The sequence below is a fragment of the Spermophilus citellus genome (genome assembly GCF_964194105.1).
Source record: "Spermophilus citellus genome assembly, chromosome: 4".
Classification (NCBI taxonomy): domain Eukaryota; kingdom Metazoa; phylum Chordata; class Mammalia; order Rodentia; family Sciuridae; genus Spermophilus; species Spermophilus citellus.
Window position 1 is genome coordinate 136,472,948 of NC_138185.1, and position 12,310 is coordinate 136,485,257.

Sequence of the window (12,310 nt, forward strand, 5' to 3'; positions counted from 1 at the left end):
GCGCCTGCGCGCTGGTGGCGGCGGCGGAGGCAGTGGCGGAGCCCGGCAGGGAGCGGGTCCGGAGCGGGCCACCGGACCCGAAGCCGAGGGGGGCTTCAGGGAGCTCCCTTGCCGGGCCTTTGGCGGCCTGATGGAGTAAGAGGGGTTGGCTGTGAATGTGAGTATCCAGGGGCCGACCTGCGTTGAGGATTTCGGAGCCCGAGGGTCGTAGTGGTCTGTCTCTTAGGGAGGTGGTGGGGCTGCAAGACGCGCCAGGGTCTCTGCTCCTGCAGGTTGTGGCTCAAGGCAACCTGGCCACCCACTTTCCCGGAGCCTGCGCGGGTTTACGGGCAGGCGGTGATTCTGGCTTCAGGATATGTATTCTCGCGGGGGCGTTCCGACTCTGTTCTCAGCCGCAAAGGAAACGTGGCTACAAAACCTTGACCTTTTATGGAGGCCGCCAACCTCTTTTGGTCTCTGGGGAGGGGGCCCTAGACTCTGGTGCTCAAAGATTTGCGGGTCTCAGGCCAGGGGCTCCTGTGGCCTCTTGTGACTCGCTTTTTCCTCCTTTGGTCGTCTCCTTGTGGGATGTGTCTTAATAATAGCAACTAACTATGGAGCGCTTAGTATGTGTCTGTTTAATATTTAGTACGATCTCGGTGCATAATTATGGAAAGGAAATGCTTTGCACCTCCCTCCTCAATTTGTTCGATTTAGTCATCTCTGAGAGTAAGATTAAGCCATTTTGTTGGGAAGTTTACTTCCGTGGCTTCAATCAACTTGGGACTGCCATCATAAATAAGGAAGCTTTACTCTTACCCTCCTACCTTAGTCTTCCAAGTAGAGTTGCTGGAAATAAAGTTGTGCACCCCCACGACAGGCCATAAATAATTTTTTAGTGTTAAGAGCTTAATACCATTCTAAATCCCAGGAAATCTTTTATTATTGTTGTTGTTGTTGTCAATGGATCTTTATTTTATTTATTTATATGTGGTGCTGAGAATCGAACCAGTGCCTCACACATGCTAGGCAAGTTCTCTACCACTGAGCCACAACCTCAGCCCAGTCCCTGGGAAATCTTAAAATTTGTTTTAAGCTCTGTTCACAAGTTTGGCTGAGAATGAAACAGTGGAAGATAATATTCAGATTCGACTAGGATTTAATTAGTACTTACTACAAATATGCCAAATACACTCGGGTGTGTCACAAAAAAAAAAGAATGCAATATTGTGATGGCAGGTGGTTTATGCAGCACCTTTTGGATGTGATCCTATACATTTCTGATGGTAATTTGCTTAAACTAGCCTTTTTAGTGTAATTGGCATCACTTAATATGATGCTAAAACATCTTACTGTTACACCAAATTAGATATTCTAAGTATTTCTGCTGAGAAAGCAAACTGTTTTACAGTTATAGTTTCTAGAGTTAAGTCGAATCTAGAAAATGGTAGGAGCCTTTAATTTAGAGTATGTTTACTGGATGGTTTTTGAAGAGAACTTCAAAATGGCCTGGAAGGAGGGAAAGGTTATATAGAAATCTGACCAGGCTAGTCAGAAACAATTGCTTGTATTAAAAGGAAAATATTTTAAAAGGAGGGCTGGGGTTGTATCTCAGTGGTAGAGTGCTTGGCTAGCACTTGTGAGGCACTAGGTTCCATCCTCAGCACGACATAAAAGTAAATAAAAAGGAAAAACTATGGTGATTATTGTACATCTAGATTGGAGCCTATGTAGTCTAAAAGCTACTCTATAAGAAAAGCAGGTCCTACACAACGGTAAATGCCAGATGACTTGGTTCAGGAACCAGGTATGACTGGGTGAGAAGTATACATATTGGATGTCTTGGAATCACACGTTGGGAAGTTTAGTATTATACCCAATGAATGAGTACCTAGGCAGACAGGTTACACCTGAGTACTCTAACTGCATGCCTAACATGCAGAATTGCTAATTGAAAGTTTTCAGTCCCCTGGGGATGTGGCTCAGTGGCAGAGCACTTGCCTAGCATGGCCTTGGGGTCAATCCCCAGAACTAGAAGAAAGGGAAAGGGTAGGGGGAGCAAGTTTATAGTCAGTTGAGTGTTTTGTTTTTTGTTTTTTTTTTTTTAACTGAAAGAGACCATCAAATATGAGTTCCAGCTGGGCCTGGTGGTGCATGTCTATAATTCCAACTACTCAGGAGTCTGCGGCAGGAGATTCCAAGTTTGAGGCCAGACTGGGCAATTTATCAAGATCCTGACTCAAAATAAAAAATTTAAAGGGCTGGGAATAAAACTCAGTGGTAGAACGCACTGAGTTCAATCCCCAAAAAGAAAAATGGAAAGAAAAGAAATGAGTTCCCAGGTATTCATCAAAAGAGGATGGTTAAACAGATTTATGTATTTATGTAAATGAGCCAATATTGAAAGATTTCCAATATATAGTGAAAAAGAAAAGATGCCAAAAAGCGTGTGCATTTTGCAACCATTGTGGTTTTCTCTCTCTCTCTCTCTCTTTCTCTCTCTCTCTCACACACACACACACACACACACACGCATGTGCACGTGCGCGCACGCGCACACACACACACACACACTCTTACACACACACCATAAATGGAAATGGAATATCTGTGGATGGTAATTAGAATCACAGAGACAGAAAGTAGAAAACTGGTTGCCAGAGGCTGGGGAGAGGGAAATGGGAATTATTGTTAGTGGGTCCCGAGTTTCACTTTCACAATGTCACCCTAAGGGGCTTTGAGGAATTTTTTCCAGGGGGAACTCTTCTCAGACCTTCCAGGCTCTTTTTCCTCCCCTTTGGTACTGAAGCTTGACTCCAGGTTCTATTACTGAGCTGTATCCCTATCTCTTTATATTTTGAGATAGGGTCTTGGTAAGTTTTTAAGGCTGGCCTCAAACTTGTGATCCTCCTGCCACAGCCTCCTGACTCTCTGGGATTACAGTTGTATGTATATCCCAACAGTGTGCTGCTTTGCCAACCTTCTTTCAGGCTCTTGACATATCCCTGAAAAGAATTTAAGTATGAATCAGATTTTAGCAAAGAGGAGGAGCTTTATTAGAAAGTGAAAGGTGACAATACCATACTTAGAGGAGAATGCAGGCTATCTTGAGAGTGAGAAACACTTATGAGGTCTGAAACTTTAATGGGAATGTATGTGGGGATGGCATCATCCTAGATCCCATCATTGGTCTGGCATTCTCAGGATCTTTAGGTTGATGTTGTCTTTTACATCTGATCAACAGATGATATTTAGAATATTACCTTGTATTATACGTTTCTTAAAATCATCTTTCTTTGCTTTAATCTGAAAGTACATTGTGTAGGCTAGTTGCACTTAAGCTTTAATCAAAAAGAGGCAGTTTGTTTTTTGTTTTTTTTTTTACAGTTACTCTAATATTTGTAGATTTCTCAGAAATTTGGGAGTGACGGGCCCAGAGAAAAAAAACAGGTTTGGGGAGTTAGTCCTATCAAACTTATGGTTTTCCTTCCTCAGTTTCTGAAGTAGCTGGGATTATAGGCTTGTGCCATGGTGCCTGGCTCCTTATAAACATTATTATTATTATTATTATTATTATTATTATTATTATTATTATTTTGTACCAGGGATTGAACTCAGAGGCACTCTATCCCCAGCCCTGTTTTGTATTTTATTTAGAGACAGGGTCTCACTGACTTGCTTACCACTTCACTTTTTTGCTGAATCTTTGCTTTGAACTCATGATCCTCCTGTCTCAGCCTCCCGGGCCACTATAAACCTTTTTTATTTGAAAAATTTAAAACAACCAGAAAAGTAGAGAAAGAAATACATTGAACCCATGTAAATCTATCACTCAAATTTTTTAATCTGCTAATATTTTGCTGTACTATATTTGCTTTTATTCCTTTTTTTTAAAGAGAGAGAATTTTTTAAATATTAATTTTTTTAGTTTTTGGCGGACACAACATCTTTTTTTGTATGTGGTGCTGAGGATCGAACCCAGGCCACACGCATGCCAGACGAGCACACTATGCTTGAGCCACATCCCAGCCCTGCTTTTATTCCTGATATTTGATTTCTAAGTATTTTAATAGGTCTCTAATAAAAAAGAACATTTTCCTGCATAACCCAGATATGTGGGAATAATTTTTCTATATTATCCAATATCCATCCAGTCCCTGTTAAATTTTTTCCAAATTGTCCCTCTTTTTAAACCTTGTTTTGAGAGGGTGCTTGCTCTATTGCCCAACCTAGTCTTGATCTCCTGGGCTCAAGTGATCCTTCTACCTCAGCCTTTCTAGTAGCTGGGAATGCAGGTGCTTGCTCATGTTCCTGTCTAAACCAATTTTTATTCATTTTCCAATAAAGGCTACACTGTTGCACTTGGTTATAATGTGTAGCTTTAAAATTTTAAAATGACTCATTATGTATTCAAAATATAAATGATTATCATTTAAAAAGATGAAAAGCTCACTATAAGAAATTGTTTTTTTAACTGAATCCATGATAACTGTTCCATGTTTTATAAAGGAGGAGTGTGAAGTTTGGGAGATTAAAATTTACTCAGGGTTGTAGACCTATGAAATATTTTTTTTCTAAATCCAAGGTCCATGCTTTTTCTATCATACTTTGTAAACTATAAACTGGTATATAAATTCAAAGTTATTATTACTTTAGTACTTCTGCTACTTGTGTACTTTATTTGTATTTTTTGGATGGGTAATCAATATCTAATAAGATTATAATTTTTGGAGTATCAGTAAATCAGGAGAGATCTAAGTAATATGATATCTGTATAGCCATTCTGAAAGTTCAAAATATATACAAGTCAAACATCTTGATTTCTGGAGTTCCAAAAAAATTCCATTTCTAGAATTTTTACAGTCTTATAGTCTTGGTCTTAGATCTAAGGTCTTCTAAGTGTTAAAAAACAAAACAAAACAAAACTGATTTTAAAAGGTGGGTGTGGCTTTGTTTTGGTTTTAGCTTTAAAAACAATTCTATGTATTGCTCAAGTGTGTGTGTACACGCGCGCGTGTGTGTGCACACGTATGTGTGCATGTATGTACATGTAGTGCTGGCAGTTGAACCCAGAGACATTTTACCACTGAGCTCCATTCCCAGCCTTTTTTTTTTTGTGGTATTGAGGATTGAACCCAGTGGCACTAAACCATTGAGCCACATCCCCAGCGCCACCCCTCCTTTAAAAAAATATTTTTTAGTTGTTGATGGACCTTTATTTTATTCATTCATTTGTATGTGGTGCTGAGAATCGAATCCAGTGCCTCACACAGCGCTCTACCACTGAGCCACAACCCCAGCCCCTTTTAAATTTAGGGTTATGCTAAGTTGCTTAGGGCCTCACTAAATTGCTGAGGCTGGCTTTGAATTTATAATCCTGCTACTTCAGCCTCCCAAACCGCAGGGATTACAGGTATGCACCACTGTGTCCAACCCATTTCCAATCCTTTTTAATTTAATTTTATTTTTGAGACACAGTCTTGCTAAGTTGCCAAGGCTACCCTTGAATTCACCATCCTCCTGCCTCTGCCTGTAGTTGGGATTACAGGCATGTGCCACCACACCCTGCTACTTAAATCTTTAGAAAGTTCAAAAGAATCTCCAGTGTAAAGTAAGCTCATATCCCCAGGCCCTCAGTTCTTTTCCCACAATGACTGTTATGGGTTTCTTGGGAATCCTTTTAGAGGTATTCTGCATGTATGTATATTTTAAGGGTAAATTCCAACAGTAAACTATATAAGCATCTTAGCTATATAACTTAAAATAATGCTGTTCAAGGATATATTCCTATTTTTATTGTTTGTTTTTATTCCAAACATCTTTGTTAATTTTTATTTATTTATTCAACATATATTAATTACCTGGTGTATACCAAACATGTCAGGTAGTAGGAACAAAATGATGAGCAAAAGGTATTCTGCAATTAATATTTAATTAATTAAGTGTAATTAAAGAGAATATCAAATGCAGAAGAAGCAATTGGATAAATGGCATTCCAGTCAGGCATGGTGGTGCAGAGCTGAAATCGTAGTGGCTGAGATACCTGAGGCAGGAGAATCTCGAGTTCAAAGCCAGACTCAGCAACTTAGCAAGGCCCTAAGCAACTTAGTGAGTCCCTATCTCTAAATAAAATATAAAAAGAGCTGGGGATGTGGCTCAGTGGTTAAGCACCGCTGAGTTCAATCGCTGAGTTCAATCCTTGGTACCAAAAAAAAAAAAAAAAAAAAAAAGGCAGTCCAATAAGAAAAGAATAATAATATTCCATCTTTAGGATTGATTGTTGTCACCATGTTTGGACCTCTTTTAGGTTTCTGACCTTGATTGCCTGGAAACTGGCTTGGCTTCTTAGACTCCTAACTCTTGTCATTTAATAATTGTTTCTGTCTTCAGTACCTTTTTTGTTATTCTTTCAGAAATAATTGCATTTCAAAAAATACACAAAAGTGAAGGGAAGGGACTGGGACTGTAGCTCAGTTGCAGAGTGCTTTCCTAGCACATATGAGACCCTGGGTTTGATCCTTAGTACCGTGTTAAGGAAAAAATAAATAAAGGCATGCTGTCCATTACAACTATAAATAAATAAATAAATAAATGTGAAGGGGAGAATATTTAATCACTGGACAGAAGTAATACTGTTCATATTTTGATTATAACCTCTCAAGTTTATGTATGTTTTTATTTTTTATTTATTATTTTTTAAAGAATTTAACCTTTATTTTTTATTTATTTGTTTTTTATGTGGTGCTAAGGATCAAACCCAGTACCTTACCCATGCTAGGCAACTGCTCTACCACTGAGCTACAACCCCAGCCCTATTTTTAAATTTTTTAATCAAAAGTGAAGTCATTGTCTACCTACTAGCTGTAATCAGTTTGTTTCATGACATGTTATTTTTCTGTCATTAAATAATTACCAAACTTTTTAAAAAGCATTCTGCTGGCCATCAAGGAGCTTATAGTTTACTGGGAGAGGTATTCAGCAAATGATTATACTAATAACTAAATATAGCAAAAGATTTAGTTTAGGACCTGCTTTGTGTAAAATATTTCATATCAATGTACTAATTCCTCAACAGTCATATGACATTGACAGTAAAGGGAAGCAGACACTGAAAGATTATATTACTTAATTACCATCATACCAGCTAGTGAGTTTTAGGTTTTGAACACAAGCATTCTAAAGATCTTGCTTTTAATCATTAGCCTAATCTGGTGACTTTCAGTGAATTTGGGATCATCCCAAGGGAAAATGTAGAAATTTTGGGGAGTATTTTTTTTTCTTTTCTCTGTCTCTGTCTCTCTTTCTGTCTCTCTCTTTTTTTTTCTCCCAGCACTGGGGATGGAACCCAGGGTCTCACGCCTCACATGTGTTAGACAAGCTCTCTACCTTTTATCTGCATTCCCAGTCATTGAAGGATGTTCTTTTCAAAATAATTGGGAGAGTACACTGATATTTAATGGATTAAATATCTGGGATGTTAGACGTCTTACAATGTAAGGGACATTTCTGTATGGTTTAAAAAATTGTTTTCAAAAATTGTGTTACTTCTGTTTAAAAAAAAAATTTTTTTTTTTTGTTTTTTTTGTTTTGAGCCAGTCACAGCAGCACACACCTGTAATCCCAGCAGCTCAGGAGGCTGAGGCAGGAGGATGTTAAGTTCAAAGCCAGCCTCAATAGCTGAGTGAAACACTGATAAAAAAATAAAAATAAAAGGGGATGGAGATTTAACTCAATGGTAAAGCACTCCTGGGTTCAATCCCGAGTAGCCCCCCAAAAAGTTAATTTTTAAATTGGCAAAATTATGTATATTTATTGTGTATAAAATGATGCTTTGAAATATATATATGTGGGGCTAGGGTTGTGGCTCAGAGGTAGTGCTCGCCTAGCACATGTGAGGCCCTGGGTTCAATCCTCAGCACCACATAAAAATAAGTAAATAAAGGTATGTGTTCAACTACAACTAAAAAATATTAAAGAAAAAGAAAGAAATATATGTATGTGCTAGGCTGGTGGTACACACCTGTAATCCCAACAGCTCAGGAGACAGAGGCAGGAGGATCATGAGTTCAAAGCCAGCCTCAGCAAAAGTAAGGCCCTAAGCAACTCAGAGACACTGTCTCTAAATAAAATACAAATAGGGCTGGGGATATGGCTCAATGGTTGTGTTGCGTTCAATCCCCAGTACACAAAAGAAAAAGAAAAAAAAAAGAAATATATGTGTTATGGAATTAGCTCCAGCTAAATCAGCATTTGCATTGCCTTTTTTTGTGTGTATGTGGTAAAAATACTTAACTCTTGTATTACTTTCTTTTTTTAAAAAATATTTTTTAAGAGAGAGAATTTTTTTAATATTTATTTTTTTAGTTCTCGGTGGACACAACATCTTTGTTGGTATGTGGTGTGGAGGATCGAAGCTGGGCCGCAGGCGTGCCAGGCGAGCGCGCTACTGCTTGAGCCACATCCCCAGCCCCTCTTGTATTACTTTCTAATGTCCTAGAGAATATTCACATAGATGAAGAATCTTTTTATAATTTTCTAAACCTAGAACCAAGTTTGTTTTCCTTATAAGCAGTATTTTTGCATGAAGCATAGTTACATAAATCAAGGAATTGTTTCTCTTTAGTTCAGAAAGATAATCAAGAGATGGTCACTAAAATCAATACCCTGGTGGAGTGGCTTATGCCTGTAATTTCAGTGACTCATGACGCTGAGACAGGAGGATTGCAGATTTCAGGCCGGTCTTGGCAATTTAGCAAGACCATATCTCAAAAGACGAGAGAGAGCTGGAGATATAGCTCAGAGGTGAAGTGCCCCTAGATTCCATCCCCAGTAACCACCCTTCACAGATTTGGTCTAGAGTGCTGGATGCAGTGGCACATATCCATAATCCCAGCAACTCAGGAAGCTAAAGCAGGAGAATTGCAAATTTGAGGCCAGCCTCAGCAATTTAGCAAGGCCCTGCAATTTAGTGAGACCCTGTTTCAAAATAAAATAGGGTTGGGGATGTAGCTCAGTGGTAAAGAGACCCTGGTTTCAATCCCCAGTACCAAAAAACAAAACAAAACATAAAAAAGATCTGGTCTTTAGTATTTTGAAAAAATCGTATCACTGATAGCAATGGCATTCATGATTTATTTTTATTTATTTATTTATTTTTAGTTATTGACCTTTATTTATTTTACTTATTTGTATGTGGTGCTGAGAATCGAACCCAGTGCCTCACACATGCCAGGCAGGTGTGCTACCATTGAGCCACAGCCCCTCATGATGTATTTTTTTTTAAATATTTTAAAGTTGTTGATGGACCTTTATTTTATTTATTTGTATATGGTGCTGAGAATCGAACCCAGTGCCTCATGCATGCCAGGCAAGTGCGCTACCACTGAGCCACAACCCCAGCCCCTCATGATGTATTTTTATCAGCACTATAATATACCTGTTATTTCAGTCTGTTTTGTAGTTGTCATGTTCATAGTTTTATTTCTTAAAATACTGTCATGCTAGAGCATTTATATACTGAAATGTTTGTTTATTATTTTATGATAAATTATGTTTTTGGTTTTTGTTTGTGGTACCAGGGATTGAAACCAGGGGTGCTTAACCACTGAGCCATACCCCCATCCCTTTTTTATATTTTATTTAGTGACATATCTCACTAAGTTGCTTAAGGACCTCACCAAGTTGCTGAGTCTGCTTTGAACTTGCAATCCTCCTGTCTCAGACACCCAAGCTGCTGGGATTACAGGCATGCAACGTCACACCCGGCAATATGATTCTTTCTTTAATTTTTCCCACAAAGACTTGAGCTACCCTCCCCTGTACTCCAGGCAAAATGGTATTTTTAGTACTGATCTACCGTGTTCCTCCCTGAGACATTAGGGCTTCTTTATATACTTGCTCCTCTTCCTGGAATGCTGTTACCCATTTTGATCCAGTTAACCACTCATCTTTCATATATCTCAGTCCAAATGTCAGTTGCCTGGGGAAGTACTCCCTAATTTCCCAGACTAGGTCAGAGTTCCTCGCTGTGCAATGCTATCCTAAAATCCTGTCCCTTTTTTATAGCACTGTGACTATTTCTGAGGTAGGAAGGAGAGTAGCAATTCTCAACCATACAAAACTTAGCACCTTCCTTTTTTCCCTAAAACATTTTGGAAATTTTCATTTATATATATATATATATATATATATATATATATATATATATATACACATACACATATATATGTATATATATATATATATATGATTATTTAACAATCCTTAGTGTACCCATTAGCCAGCTTCCCCAATTGTTACCACACATTTTTTTTTCTTTCTTTTTTTTTTTTAAAGAGAGAGAGAGAATTTTTTTAATATTTATTTTTTAGTTTTCGGCAGACACAACATCTTTGTTGGTATGTGGTGCTGAGGATCAAACCCGGGCTGCATGCATGCCGGGCGAGCGCACTACCGCTTGAGCCACATCCCCAGCCCACAATTTTTTTTCTTTGAAGATACTGATGCCAAAGAAGACAGAAAAAGTATAAACCAAAAATAGAGGAAGTAAAAAATAGTAAAATGGTAGATCTAATCCAAAAATATTAATAATTCTCTTAATTTAACAGAACATCCTGATTTAATGCATAGTGACAGATTGGCTAAAAGTAATGCATGGGAAATTATATGTCATATAAACAGTTAAGCCGAAGAGAATAGCACATAAAAATTTGTGGGATAACTCAGCCAAGAGGAGCCAGAGGAGACATAATAATTAAATGTACTATGATATTCTGAATGACAACTGGAAAAGAAAAAAAAAAAAGATTAGGTAAAAAATGAAGGCATCTAGGGGCTGGGGTTGTGGCTCAGTAGTATAGTGCTTGTCTAGCATGTGTGAGGCACTGGGTTCGATTCTCAGCACCACATATCAACGAATAAGTGAATAAAGATCCATCAATAACTAATAAAAATTTTTTTAAAAATGAAGGCATCTGGATAAAGTATGGCCTTAAGTTAATATATTAATATTGCTTTATTAATAATGACATATGTATCAGCAATATGTGTAAGATGTTGATACAGGGAACTGGGTGTGAGGTATATATAATATACTACTGCCTTTGCAACTTGTCTATAACTCTGAAACTATTCTAAACCTAAAATGTTAATTAAAAACCACCCAAGAAAGATTGTAGGATACAACTTAAGTAGTACTTAACAGGAAAGTTTATAGCTTTAATCACATTTTTTAGAGGAAAAAAAAAGATCTAAAGATAATGACCTAAAGTTCAACATTGAGAAGCTAGTAAATGAACAAAATAAACCCACAGTAGTTAGAAAGATGTGATAAAGCCAAAAGAAGAAATCAGTAGACAAAGACAAACAGTAGACGAAATCATAAACTTGAGGGTTTTTTTTTTAAGATCAACAGTATTATTATTACTAGTAGTAGTAGTAGTAGTAGTAGTAGTAGTAGTAGTAGTATTTGGTACTGGTGATTGAACCCAGGGGCATTCTGAGCCACATCCCCAGCCCTTTTTGTATTTTATTTAGAGGAAGGGTCTCACTGAGTTACTTAGGGCCTTGCTAAGTTACTCAGGGCCTTGAACTTGCTATCCTCCTGCCTCAGCCTCAGGAGCTGCTGGGATTACAGGCATGTGCCACCATCCCCGGCCAAGAGCAATATTATTGATAAACCCATAAAATAAAAAAAAATAGAACATATGACTAGTATTAGGAGTAAAAGGATTTTTTCATACGATTCTGTAAGGCACATTAAGGCCTTACAGAATAACTTTGTGTCAGATTTGACTTTTTTTTTTAAATGTTGTCATATTAAAACTATCACAAATTCAAACAAAGTCTGGATAAATTTATATTTATTAAAAGATAAGGTGTTTTAGTCAGCTTTTTTGCTGCTGTGACTAAAGGATCTGACCAGAACAGTTGTAGAGGAGGAAAAGTTTATTTGAGGACTCAAGGTTTCTGAGGTCTCAGTCCATAGAAGTCTGGCTCCATTCCTCAGGGCTGATCATCATGGGGCAGAGTGTGTCAGAGGGAAGCAGCTCACATCATGGTGATCCAGAAGCAGAGAGACTCCACTTTCCAGGAGTCATGTCATATATACACCAAAGTCATGTCCTAATTCCCACCTTCTTCAGCCACACCCTAACACTTCAATTATCATTCAGTTAATCCCTATCAAGGGATTAATTCACTGATTGGGTTAAGACTCTTATAACCCAATCATTTCTCCTTTGAGCCTTCTTGCATTGTCTCACACATGAACTTTTGGGTTGGGGAACACCTCATATCCAAACCATAACATAAGGTATTATTGTTTTTTAAG

General features: G+C 37.9%; 1 protein-coding gene across 6 annotated transcripts in view; it reads left to right on the forward strand.

The window, feature by feature from the left end:
* ZNF106 (zinc finger protein 106) overlaps nucleotides 1-12,310 on the forward strand; it is a 74,940-nt gene continuing 62,630 nt past the window's right edge. For all 6 annotated transcript variants that reach the window (XM_081289144.1, XM_081289147.1, XM_081289145.1 and 3 more), the window contains exon 1: nucleotides 1-157. The gene's annotated coding sequence lies outside the window, so the exon portion shown is untranslated. The remainder of the gene's footprint in view (nucleotides 158-12,310) is intronic.